Source organism: Gossypium arboreum, chromosome 3, assembly GCF_025698485.1.
Source record: "Gossypium arboreum isolate Shixiya-1 chromosome 3, ASM2569848v2, whole genome shotgun sequence".
NCBI lineage: Eukaryota > Viridiplantae > Streptophyta > Magnoliopsida > Malvales > Malvaceae > Gossypium > Gossypium arboreum.
In genome coordinates this window covers 81,443,436-81,467,289 of record NC_069072.1, presented here as the reverse complement: position 1 = coordinate 81,467,289, position 23,854 = coordinate 81,443,436, and the positions used below count along the sequence as shown (strand labels likewise).

General features: G+C 36.5%; 1 long non-coding RNA gene across 1 annotated transcript; it reads left to right on the top strand.

Moving 5' to 3' along the window:
• Positions 1-132: 132 nt before the first annotated feature.
• Positions 133-23,752, top strand: LOC108473254 (uncharacterized). Its single transcript, XR_001869705.2, has 3 exons — positions 133-453; positions 22,941-23,120; positions 23,217-23,752. It is a non-coding gene; the product is annotated as an uncharacterized LOC108473254 (long non-coding RNA).
• The last annotated feature ends 102 nt before the right edge of the window (positions 23,753-23,854 follow it).

The following is a 23,854-nucleotide window of genomic DNA, read 5'->3' as shown; positions in this document are numbered from 1 at the left end:
TGTTGAGTTAGGTTTTAGTCCAACATCACAGGCCTAAAGAACAATTAAAAGAAACAGGCCTACATCAGAAATGGCCCGAGAATTGAAATGAAAAATAATAAAACAAAACAGGAAAGGAAACCTAATATATTTAAAAGCTCCAGTCGACAGTAACAGCTGGCCTCCATAATTTCTAGCGCTTCACATCACCGCCACAGCTGTTTCATTATAGCAGATCTTATGAAATCTTTTACTTTCATCTACATTTTCAAAAAAGAGACGTTTCATATCTTTTATTATAATAGTCTTAAGCATTTTTTCTCCATGTCTTTCAGTTTGAAAACTAAGACGTTTCTTCTCCTTTTTTTCATGCTGAGAAACTAAGACGCTTCTTCTTCTTTTCTTTTATGCTAAAAATCGAAGGCGCTTCTTCTTCATTTCACGCCGAACGAAAATTGGGATGCCTCCTTCCAGGTGATTGCCTTCACCCTGTTTTAATGCTTCTTTTGCAACAAAATGGGCGCATATGTTTTCTAACTTTGGGATATAATGAAATTTAAGTTGTTGAAAATGATTATTTATGCTTTGAATATATCAGGTGATTGCTCTGATAATCGATCTGTCGCATTCTGTGTTTTGGCAGTTTGTTGTTACCATTCTTGAGTCACCCAATATATCAAGAACATTAAAACCCATAGAAATCTTGTAACACCCCATACCCGAGTCATTATCGGAATCGCATAAGGTGCATGTGACTTAACTATTTTCACGATTCATTTAGAAATTTTCGACTATTTCATCATCTGCGTCACCTGTCGCCTTAAAAATCATATCTTGAGTTTCAAATTCGAAAATTTGTTTCGTAATTTTTTCCGAGACTAGACTCATATGTCCATTTACTGATTTTTTTAGAATTTTTGTCAAGCCAATTAATACAGTTTATTAGTTAAAGTCTCCCTATCCAGGGTTCGACTACACCGATCTTCGTGCGTTCTGAATTGAATATCTCCTTGTATGGGCTTTAATACTAATGCCGTTTGTTTCTATAGAAACTAGACTCAGAGAGGAATCTATACATATATGGCATGACTCCTAATTATTTCGGTTAATTTACAATGAATTTTCAAAGTTGGAGCAGGGATCCAGAAACCGTTACGGCCTTGTTTCACGAGAACTTTAATATCTCTTAACATATAACTCATATGACCGTTTCGTTTCTTCCACATGAAAGTAGATTCATCAAAGTTCATTTACATAATTTATTCGCTATTTAATACCATTCCTACTATTTTTAGTGATTTTTCACATCCACATCATTCTTCTTTGTCAAGATCGCTTTTAAGGTAGGCTTTACCTATTTCATGATTTCCATGATTCAATTGGCCCTTTTGCATACATAGCACAAAGTGTGATCATGATTAACCATCCCAATGGCTAATCGTTTCAAAACAATTCCATACCTCATAATGATCAACAAACAAACGATTATGGTACTAGGCTAAAAATGTATATAAGTCATTTTCGCATGGCCATCCAAGTTTACACAAAACCGAAAGGTACATGACCTTCAACAAAAGGGTAGTCCTATACATGCCATTTCAAAGTTCAACCAAAATTGTACCAAAATGGGGGCTTTGATAGTGTGGATGACTTCGACTTCGATGATCCCGAATCCGATAGTTAACGAGCAAAATGTATAAAACAGAGAAAGAGAATACGGAGTAAGCAATTTGTGCTTAGTAAGTTTGAGCAAGAGATTCCAGCACAACAAAAGCATAACATTCATAAAGCTAACGGATAATTTCATATGCACAAATTCTCAATATCATACTCATTTCACATTCCAACCCCTATGTTCATACATAAGGGATCATCTTAGTCAAATACCGGAAACCCATTACTTGACTGAGCGAATATTATTCGAAGGGAATCAACTAATTCAAGCGCATACGAACATACCTAATTGCTGGAATTTTTCAAGCGTATTAACTGAAATTTTATAGCAAAATCGCTCATTCTCGAATCACGTACCTTGTAATTTAACCGGATATAACGACTCGCTCAAATGCCTTTGGACGAAGCTTAGGTTATAGTGACTTCGCACGAATGCCTTCTGGACTTAACCCGGGTTTAGTAACTTGCACAAATGCCTTCTGCTTAGCCCGAATTTATTAACTCGCACGAATGCCTTGGGTCCTACTTGGATATAGTCACTTAGCACAAAGCCTTCGGGACTTAGCAGGACATCATTCGAATAACCGAGCACAATTATCAATAAATTATGACACATTCGTATTTCATTTTCATTAGCAAAACTCAAACACAAGGCACTATTCACACTTGAAATTTGGCTCAATAGCCACACACAAAGAGCATGATTTTAATTTGCTTTAAACATGATCTAATCAATTCGAATTTAAGCTCTATTACTCAAGTACTTACCTTGGATGTTGTCGAGCGATTTAAATGACTACTCGACTATTTTTCCTTCCTTTATCGGATTTAGCTCCCTTTGCTCTTGAGCTTAATTTGACAAATAAATTGATTTAAACATTTAAGCATCGAAGAGGAATTCAAGGTACTTAGCCAATATATATACTCATTAGGCATCAAAGTCGCATATGTACGAATCATGAATCGAACTCGTTAATATTCCTCTTAGCGAATTTTCTAAGCCAAGAATAGGCATCAATATGCTTGCCTCTAAGCGAATACATGCACACCAATTTCCCTTATGTGGTAGAATATGCATGTCCATGTTGAGGCCAATTATACACTTATTACCACACAAAAAAAGCATACATTTTACTAACTAATGCATTCCATATTGTAACTCAATACACATCTATCATTTCCTTCATAACCAAACATCATCATAAGTAAGTATATACCTTGAGATAGTATATATATGTCATACCAATACATCATGCTCAAACATATATACATATATATATGCTAGAGCCGAATCTCAAGTTGATTGTAACTAAACATGAACATGATTTCGAAACACAAATCTTACTTTCCATGCAATGAGCATAAATCACACTTATGGATGTACCATGGCGAATACATCACGACACCATAATTTTGGTCATGATTACACAGAGAACTTAGTATCTCATTCAAAAATGCTTAAAGAAAATCTAAGAGTCCTCAATCCACCATCACATGTATCATCATCAAGCTTCATATTTAACATGCAATGGCATTAACTCAAAATCCACCTTGGCCAAATACCATCCCCATGATATAACAAAGATTTGAACCATGGGCTAATAAGAACATCAAGTTAGCAACCAAAAACATGCATGAATCTCATGGCACAACATCAAACATACATTAATCTTGATGCAAGTATAGCCAAACCCCTTCCTAATCCTCTTCCAAACCAAGCATGAAGCAAAACTCCTTCCTTATCCTTAGTATTTTCGGCCAAAAAGAGAGTGAAATGGATGAACAAAATTTTTTTTATTTTCTTTCCTACCTTTACGGCAATGGGGAGGGAGAGAAGCCTTCAAACACACATTTTTTTTTATTCCATACTCCTTATTTTATTCATTCCAACATAACCCACTTACCAAACATGTTTCATGACATGATTTTACCCATAATTCCTTGTCATGGCCGGCCACTAGCTATTGGGGGGGGAGAAATTTGACATGCAAGTCCATTGTTTTGCATGCATGCTTTAATTAGTCATCACACATTTTCCCATCATACTTTCAAAGTTTACTACTAGGTCCTTTCTAGTGAAATTCACATTTATAGCTCTAAATCAAAACATCAAAATGTCACACATGAGTTAACACACATTATAGGAAATAAAATAAATATTAAATTATTTTTATGCCTCGGTTTTGTGGTCCCGAAACCACATTCCGACTAGGGTCGTTTAAGGTCGTCACAACTCTCCCCACTTAAGAAATTTTCGTCCCGAAAATCTTACCAGTAAATAGATTTGGGTATCGCTCTTTCATAGAGTTCTCGGGTTCTCAAGTAGCTTCTTCTATTCCGTGTTTGAGCCATAACACTTTCACTAGCGGAACCCTTTTGTTTCGCAACTCTTTTACTTCACGAGCTAGGATACGAATCGGTTTTTCTTCATATCTCATATCGGCTTGAATTTCAACTTCTGACGGACTAATTACGTGCGACGGATTAGATCTATAGCGTCGAAGCATTGAAACGTGGAAGACGTTGTGAATCTTTTCGAGTTCGGGGCAAAATTAAACGATCGCGAATCGGGCCAACTCGTTCGAGAGATTTCGACGGCCCAATGAATCTCGGGCTCAACTTGCCCTTACGGTCGAATCTGAGTATCTTTTTCCAAGGCGAAACTTTAAGAAACACTTTATCTCCCACGATACTCAATGTCCTTTCGTTTCAAATCCGCGTCACGATTTACGACGATCGTGGCGCCTTCGGACTTTCACGGATTACCTTTACCTTACATTCAAACATCTTTAATCAAATTCACTCTGAAAATTTTGTTTTCACCGAGCTCGGTCCAAAATAATGGTGTACGACATTTACGCCCGTACAAAGCCTCGTAAGGCGCCATCTTAATACTTGATTGAAAACTATTGTTGTAAGCGAATTCAATCAAAGGTAAATACCGTTCCCATGAACCACCGAACTCGAGAATGCAACATTTCAACATATCCTCAAGTATCTGAATTATCCGTTCGGATTGACCATTGGTTTGAGGGTGAAAGGCGGTGCTGAAATGCAACTTGGTACCCAAAGCTTCTTGCAATTTCTTCCAAAATCGCGAGGTGAACCTCGGATCTCTATCAACACAATGTAAATCGGTACCGTGTAATCTCACTGTGAGAAACGTACAATTCAGCTAGTTTATCCAATGAAAAATCCAGACGCGACAGGATAAAGTGAGCCGACTTAGTCGGTCTATCAACAACAACCCAAATCGCATCCTTCTTACTTGTCGACAATGGCGGTCCGGACACAAAGTCCATTGTGACTCGATCCCATTTCCATTCGTATCGTGATCGGTGAAGTAATCTGAAGGCACTTGATGTTCCGCTTTCACTTGTTGACATATTAAACATCTCAAACAAAGTCGGAGATGTCTCGTTTCATACCATGCCACCAAAATCGACGTTTCAAATCGTTGTACATCTTCGTACTCCGGGTGAATTGCCATTCGGCTACAATGGGCTTCGTTCGAATTATCGAAATGAGTTCAATTCTTTGGAACACACAGACGACTTCGAACCTCAAACAATCGTCATCATCAATTTGAAACTCCGATTCCTTGTTCTGAATACACTCAGCCCGTTTTGCAAGCAACTCATCGTCAACTTTTTGAGTCTCAAGAATTTGATGAGTTAACAATGGTTTGGCCTTTAATTCGGCTACTAACACATTGTCGGGTAGAATAGGCAGGTGTACATTCATTGCTCGTAAAGCAAACAATGATTTCCGGCTTAAGGCGCAGCAACCACATTAGCCTTTCCGGGTGATAATCAATGACGAGCTCATAATCTTTTAACAACTCGAGCCAACGTCTTTGTCGCAGATTTAAGTTTCTTTGAGTCATCAAATATTTGAGACTTTGTGATCCGAGTACACATGGCACTTCTCACCAAATAAGTAATGTCGTCATATCTTTAAAGGCGAATACGATAGCGACCCGATTCGAGATCATGGGTCGGATAATTTTTCTCATGTGGCTTTAATTGTCTCGACGTGAGGCCACAACTCGACCTTCTTGCATCAATACACAACCTAACCCAAGTAGGGAGGCGTCACTATAGATGACAAACTCTTTGCCGATTCGGGTTGCACTAAAGCTGGAGCTTAGTCAAATGAGTTTTCAATTGATCGAAACTTTTCGACACTTTTCCGTCCATTCAAACTTGACATCTTTACAAGCGGTTTCGTCATGGGCGTGGCTATCATTGAGAATCCTTTTACAAACCTGTCAAGAGTAACCTAAGCAAGCCCCAAAAGCTCGAACCTCGATAATATTCCTGAGGCTTCCAGTTAAGTATGGCTGAAATTTTATTGGTCGACTCGAATACCGTCACGAGATACCACATGACCCAAGAAGCTAACCTCTCTTAACGAACTCGCACTTCTTGAACTTAGCGTATAACCGCTTGTCCCGTAAAACTTGCAACACTACTCTCAAGTGCTCGCATGTTTGGTCTCATCTCTTGAATAGACCAAGATGTCGTCAATGAACACAACTACGAACCGATCCAAATACGGTCCGAAGATCCGATTCATCAAATCCATAAATACCGTAGGGCATTAGTGAGCCCAAGCGGCATCACTAAGAACTCGTAGTGACCATATCTCGCTCAAGGCAATTTTGGGTATCTCGAATCTCGGATTCATGGAATCGATAATAGCCCGATCTCAAATCTATTTTTGAGAACACTGAGGCTCCCTTCAGTTGATCGAACAAATCATCGATACGCGATAACGGATATTTGTTCTTTATTGTCATTTTATTAAGCTAGCGATAGTCGATGCACAACCTCATAGTTCCGTCCTTCTTTTTCACAAACAACACTGGTGCACCCCAAGGTGAAAAACTCGGGCAAGCAAAACCTCTATCCACCAACTCTTGCAACTGATCTTTCAACTCCTTTAATTCCGTTGGTGCCATACGATACGGAGCTATCGAAATCGGTGTGGTCCCAAGTACAAGCTCAATACCAAACTCTATCTCCCGAACAGGTGGCAAACCCGGTAATTCTTCGGGAAAAATATCCGGGTAATCACAAACCACTGGCACAGATTCGGGTTTTACTTCTAACTCCTTATCATTAAGTACATACGCAAGGTATGCTTCGCATCCCTTTCTTACATATTTCTGGGCCAACATTGATGATATTACAGCTGGCAATCCCTTTAAGTCCATAGATTCAACTCGGATCATCTCGTTATTTGCGCACCTCAAATCAATAGTCTTGCTTTTGCAATTCACAACCGCATCATGTACGGTCAACCAATCCAACCCAAGAATAACATCAAATTCATCGAGCGGCAAAAGCATCAAGTCCGCGGAAAGCAGAATCTCGAATTACTAGGGACATTTCTTACACACTTTGTCGACCAAAGACGTAACGACCCAAGGATTTGACACCGAATTACGAACTCGATGAGACTCAATAGGTAAAGTCTTCTTGGATGCTAAGGTTTCGTATATATAAGAGTGAGTAGAACCAGGGTCAATTAAAGCAATCACATTAGTATCAAAGAGAGTGAAAGTCTGGGTAATAACATCCGGCGAGGAAGCATTCTCACGTGCGCGTATGGCATAAGTCCTAGCAGAGCGCGAGCCTCGGATCGGTCGTAGCATCTCTAGATCCTCTCGACCACCACTAGCATTGCCGTATTTCCGGATGGTCTACCTCGGCGGTGGTAGCACCGGTTTCCCACTCGATTTGTATTTTGTTCAGCAACCTCGGGCAATCTTTAATAAAGTGGTCGACCGATCCGCACTTGTAACAGAGCGGTCACGGAACCTCTGACTTCGAATGCCATTTGCCACAATGTCGACACTCGATTCGTCTCGGCGTTCATTCCCAACACGGCGGCGTAATCAAGTGCCTCGTATACCCATTGTGGGTCGATCACGATCTCGTCTAAAAGGCCGGAGTGCCTCTAGACCGCCCACATCATCTCTAAATTTCTTGATGCATGTTGAAGAGACTTTCTCGAGGATCTTTTACGAAACTCTCTAATTCCCACATCAACTTTTTGTTTTTCTTTTCTAAGCTCTTGACTTTACAAGCTCGCTCGACAAGTACTACGAACTCTCATATTTCAAGAATGCCAACGAACATTTTATGTCTTCATTCAGCCCATCCTCGAAGCGTTTACATAGCGGTCTCGGACGAAACACATTCCCGGCGTATCTACTAAGTCTAACAAATTTTCGCTCGAATCGAATCGACATAGAACCTTGCTTAAGCTCAAGAAATTCCTTCCGTTTTGATCAACAAATCTCGATCGATATACTTTTTCCAAACTCGGTTTGGAAAAATTCCCAGTTACTTGCCCTCGGGGCTGAAGTCGAGTGTTCCACCAATAGTAGGCGTAATCACGTAGCAAGGAGATAGCACACTTTAGGCATTCATCGGTGTACAAGATAGCTCATCGAGTGCGGATAGTGTTGTCCAACCAAAATTCACTTGCTCTCGGCATCGTCGTTATCCGTAACTTTGAATTGAGAGTACCGTGTTTTGGATTCATCAGCTGGGGCTTATTCGACCTTATTTGGTCGATTACGGAGGCATTGTAGGTGCGAAGTTTGTGTTTGTTGGGAATGGAGGTTGTGGAACAGTAGTATTAGTTCGAATGTATTGGTTGAACCAATCATTCATCACGCTATAAAAGGCTTGCCTAGCCTCATCATTCGGATTACTAGCAACAGTTGAGAGTCCGCATTTGTCCCTTGTCGGGAGCAGCACCACACTCTCCACATCATCGCCTATCGCTTTCGGTTGGGATCGGGATCCATTACTATAAATAAACACATATTCAAACGTCAGAAATCACCAAACTATCAAATAATCACATAAAATGTCATGTATAACTAGACCCAAACGCATTACGGTAGTCCTAGAATCGACTAAACCGAAGCTCTGATACCAATAAAATTGTAACACCCCATACCCGAGTCCGTTACCGGAATCGGACACAAGGTGCACACAGACTTAACTATTTTCACAGTCCATTTAGAAATTTCTAGACTAGCTGGTCACTGCGTCACTGTCGCCTTAAAAATCATATCTTGAGTTTCAAAGCTCGAAAATTTGTTTCGTAATTTTTCCCTGAGACTAGACTCATATGTCCATCTACAAATTTTTTTCTAGAATTTTTGGTCGAGCCAATTAGTACAGTTTATTAGTTAAAGTCTCCCCTATCCCAGGGTTCGACTACACTGAGCTTCGTGCGTTACGAATTGAATATCTCCTTGTACAGGGCTTTAATACTGATGCCGTTTGTTTCTATAGAAACTAGACTCAGAGAGGAATCTATACATATATGGCATGACTCCTAATTATCTCTGGTTAATTTACAATGAATTTCCAAAGTCGGAACAGGGATCCGAAACCGTTCTGGCCCTGTTTCACGAGAACTTTAATATCTCTTAACATATAACTCATATGACCGTTTCGTTTCTTCCACATGAAAGTAGATTCATCAAAGTTCATTTACATAATTTATTCGCTATTTAATACCATTTCTACTATTTTAGTGATTTTTCACATCCGCATCACTGCTCTTTGTCAGCATCGCCTTTAAGGTAGGCTTTACCTATTTCATGATTTCCATGATTCAATTGGCTCCTTTTGCATACATAGCACAAAGTGTGATCATGATTAACCATCCCAATGGCTAATCGTTTCAAAACAATTCCATACCTCATAATGATCAACAAACAAACGATTATGGTACTAGGCTAAAATTATATAAGCCATTTTCGCATGGCCATCCAAGTTTACACAAACCGAAAGGTACATGACCTTCAACAAAAGGGTAGTCCTATACATGCCATTTCAAAGTTCAACCAAAATTGTACCAAAATGGGGCTTTGATAGTGTGGATGACTTCGACTTCGATGATCCCGAATCCGATAGCTAACGAGCAAAATGTATAAAACAGAGAAACAGAGAAGACGGAGTAAGCAATTTATGCTTAGTAAGTTTGAGCAAGGATTCTGCACAACAAAAGCATAGCATTCATAAAGCTAACGGATAATTTCATATGCACAAATTCTCAATATCATACTCATTTCACATTCCAACCCTATGTTCATACATAAGGGATCATCTTAGCCAAATACTAGGAAACCCATTACTCGATCGGCGAATATTATTGAAGGAATCAACTAATTCAAGCGCATACGAACATACCTCATTCTGGAATTTTTCAAGCGTATTAATCGAAATTTTATAGCAAGATCGCTCATTCTCGAATCACGTACCTTGAATTTAACCGGATATAAGACTCGCTCAAATGCCTTGGGATGAAGCCCTTAGGTTATAGTGACTTCGCATACGAATGCCTTCGGGACTTAACACGGTTTAGTAACTTGCACAAATGCCTTGAGCTTAACCCGGATTTATTAACTCGCACGAATGCCTTGGATCCTAGTCCGGATATAGTCACTTAGCACAAAGCCTTGGGACTTAGCCCGGACATCATTGAATAACCGAGCACAATTATCAATAAATTATGACACATTCAGTATTTCATTTTCATTAGCAAAACTCAAACACAAGGCACTATTCACACTTGAAATTTCGGCTCAATAGCCACACACAAAGAGCATGATTTTAATTTGCTTTAAACATGATCTAATCAATTTAATTTAAGCTCTATTACTCAAGTACTTACCTTGGATGTTGTCGGCGATTTCGACTGACTACTCGACTACTTTTTCCTTCCCTTTATCGGATTTAGCTCCCTTTGCTCTTGAGCTTAATTTGACAAATAAATTGATTTAATCATTTGAGTATCGAAGAGGAATTCAAGGTACTTAGCCAATATATATACTCATTAGGCATCAAAGTCGCCTATGTACGAATCATGAATCGAACTCAACACATTAGTTAATATTCCTCTTAGCGAATTTTCTAAGCCAAGAATAGGCATCAATATGCTTGCCTCTAACCGAATACATGCACACCAATTTCCCTCATGTGGTCGAATATGCATGTCCACGTTGAGGCCAATTATACACTTATTACCACACAAAACAACATACATTTTACTAACTAATGCATTCCATATTGTAACTCAATACACATCTATCATTTCCTTCATAACCGAAACATCATCATAAGTAAGTATATACCTTGAGATAGTATATATATGTCATACCAATACATCATGCTCAAACATATATACATATATATATGCTAGAGCCGAATCTCAAGTTGATTGTAACTAAACATGAACATGATTTCGAAACACAAATCTTACTTTCCATGCAATGAGCATAAATCACACTTATGGATGTACCATGGCGAATACATCACGACACCATAATTTTGGTCATGATTACACAAAGAACTTAGTATCTCATTCAAAAATGCTTAAAGAAAATCTAAGAGTCCTCAATCCACCATCACATGTATCATCATCAAGCTTCATATTTAACATGCAATGGCATTAACTCAAAATCTACCTTGGCCAAATACCATCCCCATGATATAACAAAGATTTGAACCATGGGCTAATAAGAACATCAAGTTAGCAACCAAAAACATGCATGAATCTCATGGCACAACATCAAACATACATTAATCTTGATGCAAGTATAGCCAAACCCCTTCCTAATCCTCTTCCAAACCAAGCATGAAGCAAAACTCCTTCTTTATCCTTAGTATTTTCGGCCAAAAAGAGAGTGAAATGGATGAACAAAATTTTTTTTTGTTTTCTTTCCTACCTACACGGCAATGGGGAGGGAGAGAAGCCTTCAAACACACATTTTTTTTTATTCCATACTCCTTATTTTATTCATTCCAACATAACCCACTTACCAAACATGTTTCATGACATGATTTTACCCATAATTCCTTGTCATGGCCGGCCACTAGCTATCGGGGGGGAGAAATTTGACATGCAAGTCCATTGTTTTGCATGCATGCTTTAATTAGTCATCACACATTTTTCCATCATACTTTCAAAGTTTACTACTAGGTCCTTTCTAGTGAAATTCACATTTATAGCTCTAAATCAAAACATCAAAAATGTCACACATGAGTTAACACACATTATAAGAAATAAAATAAATATTAAATTATTTTTATGCCTCGGTTTTGTGGTCCCGAAACCACATTTCGACTAGGGTTGTTTTAAGGCTGTCACAAATCTCTAATCTTGTGGCTTGATATCCTGCATGTGCCTCCGCCGTAAACGGAAAGGGGACATCGGAGTGAAGAATTGAGTTGGATGCCAAGACTTTTCCCCCCATATCTCTTACTATCAACCTCGACGTAGATCTAGAAGACTGTTGGTCAAACGCCGCATCAAAATAGATAGCCACAGTTGCTCTCTGGTCATCTTGTTTAGGTCCCTTGTCTGCTTCCAAGGTTAGAATTTTATCCTCTATTCCTTTTAACTCAGAGATATAACTGAGAATTTGATTATAGATATCCCAGCTTGTTGTGTTTTTTCTTTCGTAGATTAACTTGTTTCTGCTTGTCCAGATTATCCAAAGTCTGCAACAAAAGAGACAACACTGTTTGACGGTCCCTTGACTAAACACCCAATTAAGCCATTCCCTTATATTTTGAGCATTACTGTTGAGTATCCATGAAAAATTTAAAAACCTCCATATATTTGTAACACCCCTTACCCGTGTTCGACGCTGGAATAGGGTACGAGGCATTACCGGACTTAATCATACACAAACATGCAAAAATCGGGCTATAAAATTTCTTTTAGATCAAAACTTTAAATACATAACGTCTCATATACGGGCCTACGAAGCCTTAAACATGCATTGAAAGTAGTTAAGGACTAAACCGAGAATCTTAGAAAATTTTGGGAAAGCTTAGAAAAATTTTCCATAACACAAAGTCACATGCCCGTGTGGACACAGGGACACGCCCGTGTGCCCAGGACATGCCCGTATCCTTAGGTCGTGTAACTCTCTAACAATGACATCAGCGAATAATCTGAACTACACGGCTAAGCCACACGCCCGTCTGTTAAGGTCGTGTTCCCCCACACGGTTAAGACACACGGTCGTGTCTCAGCCTGTGTGGCCAACACTTAGGCTGTTTTCCAAGCCGCCTGTGTGGCCAACACTTAGGCTATTTTCCAAGCCTTTATGTTACTCTTAATCCTTCACATCTTTATACCCACCAAGGACACATGTCATGAAATCATTTTAATGATTTAGCATCCATATTAAGACACATTCATGACATTAACAAGTTACCATTCATACATTTCACATACTCATATAATATCAAGTCGAGACACAACAATACCTATTCATTAGCCTTGTCATTTAATGACCACTTTTACCAAATTTTCATAATCGCCATCTTATTTCCATATCACAAATTTAATTCATGGCCATGACCATTTCAATTGGTCATAGAGCATTCATCATGCACTTAATTCACAACACCAACCATATATGGCCAACAAGCATAATCACATCATCACATCACAAGCATTAGAACATAACATAGATAGATAAGTTCACAAACCACAATCAATATGAGCCACACATCATGGCCATATATAAGTAACTCAATGTAAGCCAATACCTTTGGCTAATCATAATAATAGCTAACATAAAAACTAAGTCCCTATACATACCACTCACACGAAAATGCTAAACAAATATGGGTCAATACTTCGAAGGCAATGGCTTGATAGTGTGATGCTGCTTCTGACGATCTCCAACCCCAAGCTAACCTGTCACCACTAAATAAAAGGAAAGGAAGGGAGTAAGCTTTATAGATTTGTAAGACCGTATGAAAAAAATAAGCAATTTATCAACTTGCTTCTCAAGGTAATACAATCATATTTGCACTTTTATTTATGTTGAGGTCAAACTATTTTCTCGAGTCACAGTTGTTAAATTATTTATATCTAGAGCTACGAAACTTCAAATTAAGTTTCGCCAATTTTTACTTGAAACTAGACTCATTTATATTCTTACGATAAAATTTTCAAAATTTTTGGTCTAGCCAATTAGTACAGTTTATTCCTTTAATTTACCCTTTTTTCGCTGTCTGACAGTTTTGACCCCTCTTCACTAAAAATTTATTATCTCATGATACAGGACTCGGATGACATTCTTGTCTATTTCTCTTGAAAATAGACTCATTAAAAATTCGAAGAATATAAATTATAACCCATAACTATTTTTTGTAAAATTTTCAATGATTTTCTCAAATCAGAACAGGGGATTTTGAAATCATTTTAACTGTCTCACAACAACTTAAATATTTAATAGTATGAAACTCCTTTGCTTACACCATTTCTTCTATGTGAAACTAGACTCATTAAGCTTTAATTTTATATTTTATTCAGTGTCTAAATCAATTTTCACAATTTTTGGTGGATTTTCAAATTCGAACTACTGCTTCTGTCCAAAGCTGTTTTAGTGTAAATTAATGATACTAAGTTTATCACACCTTATTAATTCATTTTCCCTACATTGGTAAACATACATGTTTATACATCATAAGTATAGACCTATAATCATAAGGTCATCACAAAATCATTCTCATAAGCATGACTTACCTATTTACATCCTCACCAAATATGCACCATAAACTGAAATCATTTCTCATGAGCTTGGCATACATACCTGTGTTACTCAACATGCTCATATTCATTCCTCACTAATGATACAACATGAATTGAGTTCACATATCATCAAGATCATGTAAGTACCTGTACCACTCACAACATAGCCATTATCTCTATCATTGCGACGTAAACCATAAATTTCTTGTTGAACCATTTAGAACACTACAAGATATTCACTAAGCCTCAAACATAGGGTAAGATGTCGACGCCATGTCCCAGACATGGTCTTACACTGGCTAGCACATCAAAGTCGATGCCATGTCCCAAACAGGTCTTACACTGACTTTCATATATCGAGGCCGATGCCGTGTCCCAGACAGGTCTTACACTGGCTCTCATCTATCGGTGTCGATGACATGTGCCAGATAGGTCTTACACTAACACACAAAAAACTAACGCCATGTCCCAGACAGGTCTTACACTAGCTTGTATATATCAAGGCCGATGCATGTCCCAGACATGTCTTACATTGGCTCTCATAATGTGGCCGATGCATGTCCCAGACATGGCTTACACTAGCACACATATCACGCAATGTCATGGCATGAATAACCAAATCTATTCTTAGTGTTCAACCGGGAGTCTTTATTACATAAATCTCTCAACGTGCATCCTCATATTCACCATCAAAGCAATTTATGCAACATCAATTCAATCACATATCATAACAATGTAGTTGCATTATTAACATACAACTTACTTGTTTCAATGGAATGTCATATTCCATCAACATATAATTAAATACAATAATAACGAAATAGATTTCAAGTAAATTAACAATAGCATGGATAACATGTTTATTTAGTCACACAAACTTACCTCAAATGCAATTTCGGCTAATTATTCTCTTTTATCCTTCACCACGTACTTTCTCGATTTAAGCCTGAATCTCGATTTTTCTTGATCTAACATGATGAAATTCACTCATTTAATCACTAAATAAATTTGGGCAATCAAAATTCACATTTTTGGAAAAATAACCATTTTTCCCCTAGACTTTCACAAAATGACCATTTTACCCATAGGCCCAAAAGTTGATTTTTATCGAATTTCCTTATTAGCCAAGCCTAACCGACCATTTATTACTCTTATGACAACCCCAAATTTCCACTATTTCACACAATTACAACGTATTTTATAACTTTTACAAAATGGCCCTTTTAGGTGTTTTCCATGAAAATCACTTTACAAAAGTTGTTTATTTCACAACCATAACTCATATTCTTTCATAAAATTTCAGTTAAAAACACATATGCTTTCATGGAAAAACCCTAGACTCTCAACCATTTTGCAAAATAGTCCTTTCAATAGCTAGATTAAGCTTTAGGGGTCCCAAAAATGTGAAAATCATCAAGAAAGACCATCAAAATCACTTACTTGAATGAGTGAAGAGTGGCTGCAAATTTCAAGCTTTCAAAACCCTTATTTTTCTAGTATTTTCGGTGGAGAGAATGAAGGTGAAAAGATGATATCACTTTCTCTTTTTTTTTTTTTATTTCTAGTCAAAATAAAATCACCAACTTTACCAACTTTTGACTTTTCGTACTCATCTTTGTCTCTATGGCCGGCCTAGCATTTCTTAAGGGTCCATTTGCTCTTTAAATACCCCAAATTTGGGTTCTCTAGCTATTTAACATATTTATCTAGCAAAACAAAACTTTTGCCCTTTATGCGATTTAGTCATTTTTCTCAATTAAGCTAGCAATCGCTAAAATTATTTCACCAAAATTTTCATGCACTCATATAATCATACTATAACACATAAAATAACATTAAAAATAATTTCTCTGGCCCTGGAATAGTGGTTCCGAAACCACTGTTCTGACTAGGCCCAAAATCGAGCTGTTACAATTTCTATCGTTGTAGGGCACTACAGAAGAACATGATTGTTGTCTTCTTTATTCTTGTGACACCTAGGACACTTATCTTCAACAGCCACTCTTTTCAGCTTGAGATTTGAAAAATTAGGAATATAGTTATTTTCCATACTATAATTTTCACTTTCGAAGGAATGTTTAGATTCCACAGCTTTTTGTAAAAAGCTTTAGTATCGACCTGTATAAAATTACTAGGATTTAGAGTAGTTTCTTGTAATAGCTTATAGGCGCTCCTCACAGAAAAATTCCCAGATGGTTCTCCTCTCCAAACTTGGAAATCATCGTGGACTGACCTCGCCAAAGGGATCTGCATAATCTTTTTAACAATATCTAGCTAGAAGGTATTGACAATTAATTCAGTCTTCCACTCTCTATTTTCTTCATCAATTAAGTCCGACACTAACTCTATGTTTTCATTGCTGCTTTGATTCTGAATCTTATCTTCTTCATTACTCGACACCCAAAGGTCTGTCCAAACTGAGATGCGATCCACCTTACTAACCCTCCAACATAAACCTTTCTCCAGAATTCTTTTGGCTGACCAGACACTCTTCCAAATAAGTAAGGGTAAGTTTCCTAAAGAAGCATTTAAAAAATTCGAATTCTGATAATACTTAGCTTTCAAAACTCGGGCTAACGAAGAATTGGGATAATTAATAAAATGTCAACCCTGTTTAGTTAATAGTGCGATATTAAATATATCAATTTTTCGAAAACCAAGGCCTCTAACTTCTTTTAACGAACAAATATCATTATGCACACCAATGTATACCCATTTTTCCTCTATGTTTTTGCCACCAAAATCTCTCAATTATACCCTCCAAATTGGCACATAAAGACTTAGGAAGTAAAAATCAAGCCATTGAATCAGTTGGAATAGATTGAAGAACAGCTTTAATAAAACCCTCCTTACCCCCTTGAGAAAAGTACTTGATACTCTAATTATCAATTCTTTGCTGTAGTCTATCCTTCAAGTTCTGAAAAGCTATTTTATTTTTTTTACCCACCAAATTAGGTAAACCTTGATACTGTTCCAGATCATTTGTGCTATGTATTCCGAGCACTTTAATTGTTATTCTTTTAACCTCCTTCTGCGTATTAGTGCTGAAAAAAAAGTAGACATTGAATAGTTAATACTTTGACCAGAACAGATTTCATATTCATGTAGAATCTGCTTTAATGAACTTGCACCTCTTTCAGTAGCTTCCCCAAGCAAAATGCAGTCATCTGCAAAAAAGTAGATGTGAAATATGTGGACCACTTCTGCTTGCTTTGACTCCTCTAATTGTTTTTTCTTGAATTTCTAGCCTCATAAGACTAGATAGACCTTCTCCACAAAATAAAAATAAAAACGGGCTCAAAGGATCACCCTGTCTTAATCCTTTAAAAGGAAAGAAAGTTTCTCCAATATAACCATTCAAGATCACCGAATACGATACTGTTTTAATGCATTTCATTAGTGAAGCAACATTCCAAGTCAAATCCCAATTTCTTCATTATTTCTTCTACGAAATTCCACTCAACTCTGTCGTACACTTTGCCCATATCCAATTTCACCGCCATAAATCCTTTTTTCCCTGACCTCTTTTGTTTTAAAGTATGTAGGAGTTCATAGGCTAGCAAAACATTATCAGAAATCAGTCTTCTGGGTGCAAAAGCACTTTTTGTTAAATTAATGCACTTATCTATTACAATTCGGAGACGATTAGCAATAACTTTAGCCATCAATTTATAAAGCACATTGCACAAGCTGATCGGCCTAAATTGAGTTATATTCGAAGGATTTGAAATTTTCAAACTTAACACAATATTAGTTTTGTTGATTGAGCTAATATCCATACCTCCATTTAGTCGATGAAGACAAAATTATGTAACATCTTCCCATATAATTGGCCAACACTTCTGGTAGAATAACGTTGGTAAACCATCCTCTCCTGGTGCTTCTGTAGGGCCTAATTCTGCTAATGCCTTCTAGATCTCTTCCTTCATGTACCTCCCATTAAGTTTTGAATTATCCTCATAAATATACAATGATTAATTCCTAATAAAATGTGATCATAATTTCCCTTTCTTCCAGCGGAGAACAAGTGTTGGAAGTACGATCTGGCTATTTCTCCCATTTTTTCGATTTCATTCATTTCCCTCCCATCATCAAATTGCATTTTACGAATAAAATCCCTCTGTCGTTTCTATGTTGCTTGCGAATTTCAGCCAATTAACTTGTGCCCATTGTTCCCAGTAACGCTCATCCTTTTCAATCTCAAAATTGAGTTGAATTTTTGTATCAATGAGATCTGCCAAAGTTTCATCATTTCTCTCAACTTTCAGCAATTTAACCAGTTTTAAAGTTAACTCCTCTTTCTTCTCTTTTATGCTATATCGAAACTGATTAGCCCATCTCTTCAAACCTCTCTTAAAAATTTCTAACTTATTCAATAAATCTCCTTCAGAATTTTCTCAGATGTTTCTAACCTCCATAATAAACAACTCTTCTAGAACTCACTATGCTTCAAATTTGAAACTTCTATGAATTCGCTTCTGAACATCCTTTTTTTTTAATAATGAATAATGGACAATGATCTGAAAACGAATGAGGAAGATGCTGTAGTTGAAACTCAGGAAATAGAAAGAACCAACCAACAGTTGCGACTCCTCTATGTAAGCGCCCTTGAATATTTGTTTCTGGCAAATTCCCCCTTTCCCAAGTAAACCAATTTCCAGTAAATCCCATATCCATCAGATTGCATTCCTCCAACACCTTACAAAAAAGCTTCCATTCGCCTCTCCTCTCGTAGTAAAGCTCCCTTTTTTTTGAAGCCATACAAGATTTTATTAAAGTCTCCATAAACCATCCATGGAAGCTCCCTAACATTCCCTAATTGTCTTAAAAGATTCCATGCTTCATCTCTCTCTTGGGAATAAGGAGACCCATAAAAACCAGTAAACCTCCATTTGTTTCTTTCATCCACATCTTCTATTATCACATCAATATGTCATTTCGAAAAACTTTGAAGCATTACATTATTATCACCACGCCAAGCCAAACATAATCCACCTCTAGATCCATTTGAATCAACATCGATGCCATTGAAAAAACCATAACTTCTTCGAACACGTTCCATCTGACTCCTACTAATTTTTGTCTCTATAAAAAAGGCCATTTGGGGATTATATGACTTCAACAAGTGCCGAAGTCTACGAACTGACCGTGGACTCCCTAAACCACGGACATTCCAATTTAAGATTTTCATTACACCCGGCCGGCTTACCTCTTGGCAGCCGCCGATGATAAATGATTAATTTCCCCTATTCTCCTATTCCTTACCGCCAAAGTATTAATCTCTTCATTGGCTAGTAAATCTTCAATCTCCCCCCGCTTCTCTTTTTACCCCCCTCTCCAATTAACACATCATCTTCTAGATCATGTTCTATTGAGGCATGAAATGACCCACATATGAATTTCTACCCTTTCTAAGTTAATCCCCGATATTGGATCTATATTATTCCTGTTCCCCATAATTTTTCCTAAACCCCTCAAGCTATTTCCTAATATTTGACTTCCCTCCCAATTACCACCCTATTCTCCCTCTCCTTCTTCCTGGAGCCAAACACTATTCATTGCTAAAGCCTTACGAAATTGTGCTCTTAATGATAAATCCTATCCCATTTCAACAACTTCCACTCCTAAAGCATTTTCGCTTCACAAAAGGAGTCATTATGGCCCAAACGACCACAATAAAAACAGAATAGTGATAATCGTCCATATTTAAATCTGACATGAACACTTCCCAAAAAACATAATATGTTTCTTCCTCTTCAAGGGACGCCGTATATCAATTTGGGCTCTTATTCTCATAAAATTTATATTTTCTTTTCCCAAATTTGAGCCATCATACTCCATGAAAGTACCTATAAAATTACTTAGTTGCATCGCCAAATTTTCAGAGAAAAAATGAACTGGGATGTCATGAATCTGTACTAAAAAAGGTGTATAAATTAATGGGATTTTTTATGGATCCTCCCCCTATTGTAACTTATGTAGCACCAATAAATGATTATTAAAAGTCCATGGTGAACCCTTTAAGACCCTCTCCATATCCCTAACATGAGAAAAATTGAAACAAATACCTTTTCTTCCTCAGATCTCAAATTTGAAGCCCCCGAACAAGATGCCATAGATTTGCCATGGTACTTTTCATTGCTGGAAAATGAATGATACTAGCTGTTAGGAAACAACCTACTAGTCGAAAAGCCCCCACCTCTCTTTCCGAATTTAGGTCGCTTTGTACTTGTAGAACTACATCTTCCTCCTCGTTAATCGTAAGTCCAGCAAATTCCGCTTCCATAACAATGTTTAGAACTCAATCGTATGATTCAACTGATCAAAAGAGTGAAAGAAATTTTAAAGATCTTTCCGCCTTCGACCAAACAAAAGACTAAAAAACAAAAAACCTAAAACTATTAGAGAAAGCAGACAGAGACGTGCTAGGGTAGCAGACTATATTTATTTTATTTTTAAAATAAATAAAACACACACAAAAAAGATAAAATATAAAAATTGTCAAACAAATTCAAAAAAATCTCAAAAATTAAAAATATAAAAAACATGGTAAGTTGCATAAAATTTCTAGAAATTAAAAATATATATGTTTACAAAACTAAAGTTAAAAAGTCCATAAAAAGTGTCAAAAAATAGAAAAAATTTAAAAATCAGAAAGAAAATATGTAAACTTTAAAACATTGAAAACAATTTTTTTTCACTTTGTCCAATAGTATACCTGTTCATGGACTGAACCAGGCCGGGTCTTGTCAAAATTTTAGGCCCGAATCAGGCCTGAAAAATGGATTTAAAATTTTGTCCAAGCCTGCTTCGACTAAATTAAATTTTTTATTAAAAAATTAAAAATATAATACATTAAAAATACTAAAAACACTAAAATAAATGTTTCCCAATAAATTGAAAATAAATTTTAAAAATATTTATACTTAAATAACACTAAGATATGTGTAACTTAACAAGAAAATGTCCCTAAAATAGTAACAAAATTAAAAATAAAACAAGAGTTATACAATATTCAAATAATAACAACAAAATAATAGTAATATAATAATGAAATTGCAGTAAAACAACAAGAAAATAGTAAAAAAACAATAAGAAAACATTAGTTCCTTTTTCTTTTTTGTAAATTCGGGTTGGATCAAGCCTAGGACAAAAAAATTTACCCAAGGCTCAACCCGTTTTCTAAACGGGCCTCTTTTTTTTTTGTCCAAACCCATTTTTCAGTCCTATATTTTTTTCTAAACCCTCTCACTTTTTAGACAGAGAGACTTGGCCCATGGATAAGTCTAGCCCATAGTATAATATATTTTTAAATATTTTGAATCCAATAATCGAATTTAAAATTATCAATATAAGACAAAACAAAACAACCAATATCACACTTTTTAAAATTTTATATTTTCATTCCATATTTTAAAGCTTTTCATATTTTTCTGATTTAAAAAAAAAGAGTTTTATGAATTCTTTTGATAATTTTTGTAATTTGGCTCTTTTTATCTTTATGTATTTTTTAAACGGAATTTTTTAAATTTCTGGAAATTTTATATAACTTTAATTTTATTTTCTGATTTGTTAATATTTTTGAGATTTTTCTAAATTTGTTAGAAAATTTTGTATTCATCTCTTTTTTGTGTTTTATGTATTTTTAAAAATAAAATAAATATTTTTAAATATTGGGATTTTTATATAATTAAATATATACCTTTTGTTTTTAAAAAACTTTTGAGAATTTTTTGATTTTTTGCTTTTACTTTTTAAATTTATTTCTAAAAATAAAGTATAGGTGACTTAGTGCGCTCTCAACGTGTCACGTCACTAGGGCAAAGCAAAAAAATTTTTAGAGAGGGCTAAAGTTAAATTGTAATTTTAGAATAGTAAAATGTAATTTCACCATTTGAATAGCCTGTATTTTTATAATTTTAGAAGATTAAATCAAATTTGTATTATTTTTAGGGTGTCAAACCGTAATTTTACCTTTATTAGTTTAAAATTTTAAAAATTTTAAAGGGCTTAAATATAAAATTTTTCATTTTAGAGGAGCCGGGCCCTGCAGCCCCAGATACACCCCCTACAAGTCACTTTTTTTTTTAACACCATTAACGGCCAGGGAAAACTGATAATGGATTGGAATAGATAAAAAAAATTATTTAGGTACCAAAGTGATAAATGGGTTCAAATTTGGGGCAAATGGTATATTAACCCTAGATGATATATATATAAAAGAAGAAGCACGTTGATTCATGATGACACAGAGAAGAGTGCTATTCATAATGGAGTTTGTGTGCAGTTCTATCTGTACCTTGCATCTAAGATGTCCACGTTTGCATTATGCAAACATCCGTTTTGCTCCTCCTCTTTCACTTCACCTTTCATTTTCTTTCTATTGTTTTAAATAAAAATGATCTTCCAAAGAAGACACTGCTGCAAACCTAGGAACCTTATTCCTTGTTCATGTTATAATTGGTATTGGTATGTTGATTCCTTCTTCCTATTGTAAAATTTTTATCATTTAGTCTCTACTTGATCGGGAGGGAGCATTGAAGTATGTCGGTTTTCTAATGGAAAGTTCTAACTTTTTCTTTTTGTTAAAAGGTCTGAATGACTCAATCTGTCACCCTCTGCTCTTTTGGACTTCTTTGTTTTGCATTCAACTTATTACTGTTGTTGTTTTCTGATATTTGTTGAAGTTTTTGAATTAGGGTTTTGCAGAATTGGTAGTGGGGGTATTAAAAAGATAAATACCAGAGCCAGAAGGAAAAGTCCCATTGAAGCAAGAAGAAGTAAATTACTAATCACAGTTAACATGCAAGAACATTGACAGGGAATTTTGCAGACCTCTGGGAGCTTTACCTCGTCTACCACCGTATCTTCCTGCTCCTGTTAGTAGTTTACCATGCCATTGGCTCCGTCTTATCGAATAGCTCTTTTTGACACGTTTCAAACTGGAATTCTAATATTGGTTTCTGGTTTTGTAGACGTTGAAGCTTTTAGCTGAAGTTGCAGTACTCAAAGAGGAGGTCGTTCGGCTCGAAGAGCAGGTCATACACTTTAGGCAGGACTTGTATCGAGAAGTTGTCTGTAAATCATTGTTGAAATGGAAAATGGAGAATTCAGCTGATTGAGAGAGCCTTGTCTGGATAATAGTACTAAATCTCAGCTATCTACAACGTCAACTCGAAATACATGAATGGCAAGGCATTCGAGATCGTTTTCGGGTAAGCCCTTTTGTGGTTTTTAATTCCTCATCTTATGGCATTATCATTTGATGCATATTGGTATCGAAGTAGGCCGTCTTTCAAGGAAAGCTAGTAGTACCTACTGCAGGCTAATATACCAAAGGCTATCTCATGTGGCCCATAGGAGGCCTTAGTTTTCTGAATCAATTTTGTCATTTAATCAATGAGCGGCATGTTAAGGAGCCGTTGCGTAGGCTAGCTCCTGCTCTATCATCTGGTTATGACCTGTTTGGACGCCATTGAATAGCAAATACTAATTGAAGTTTTGAATTAAATTCGAGCAGTCCAATATCAGTCCTTCACATTTATCCACCACGGCTTGGTAATACATCAGCATTTAGTGATAAAACATTCAAACCCAACTATTCTTATTCTTC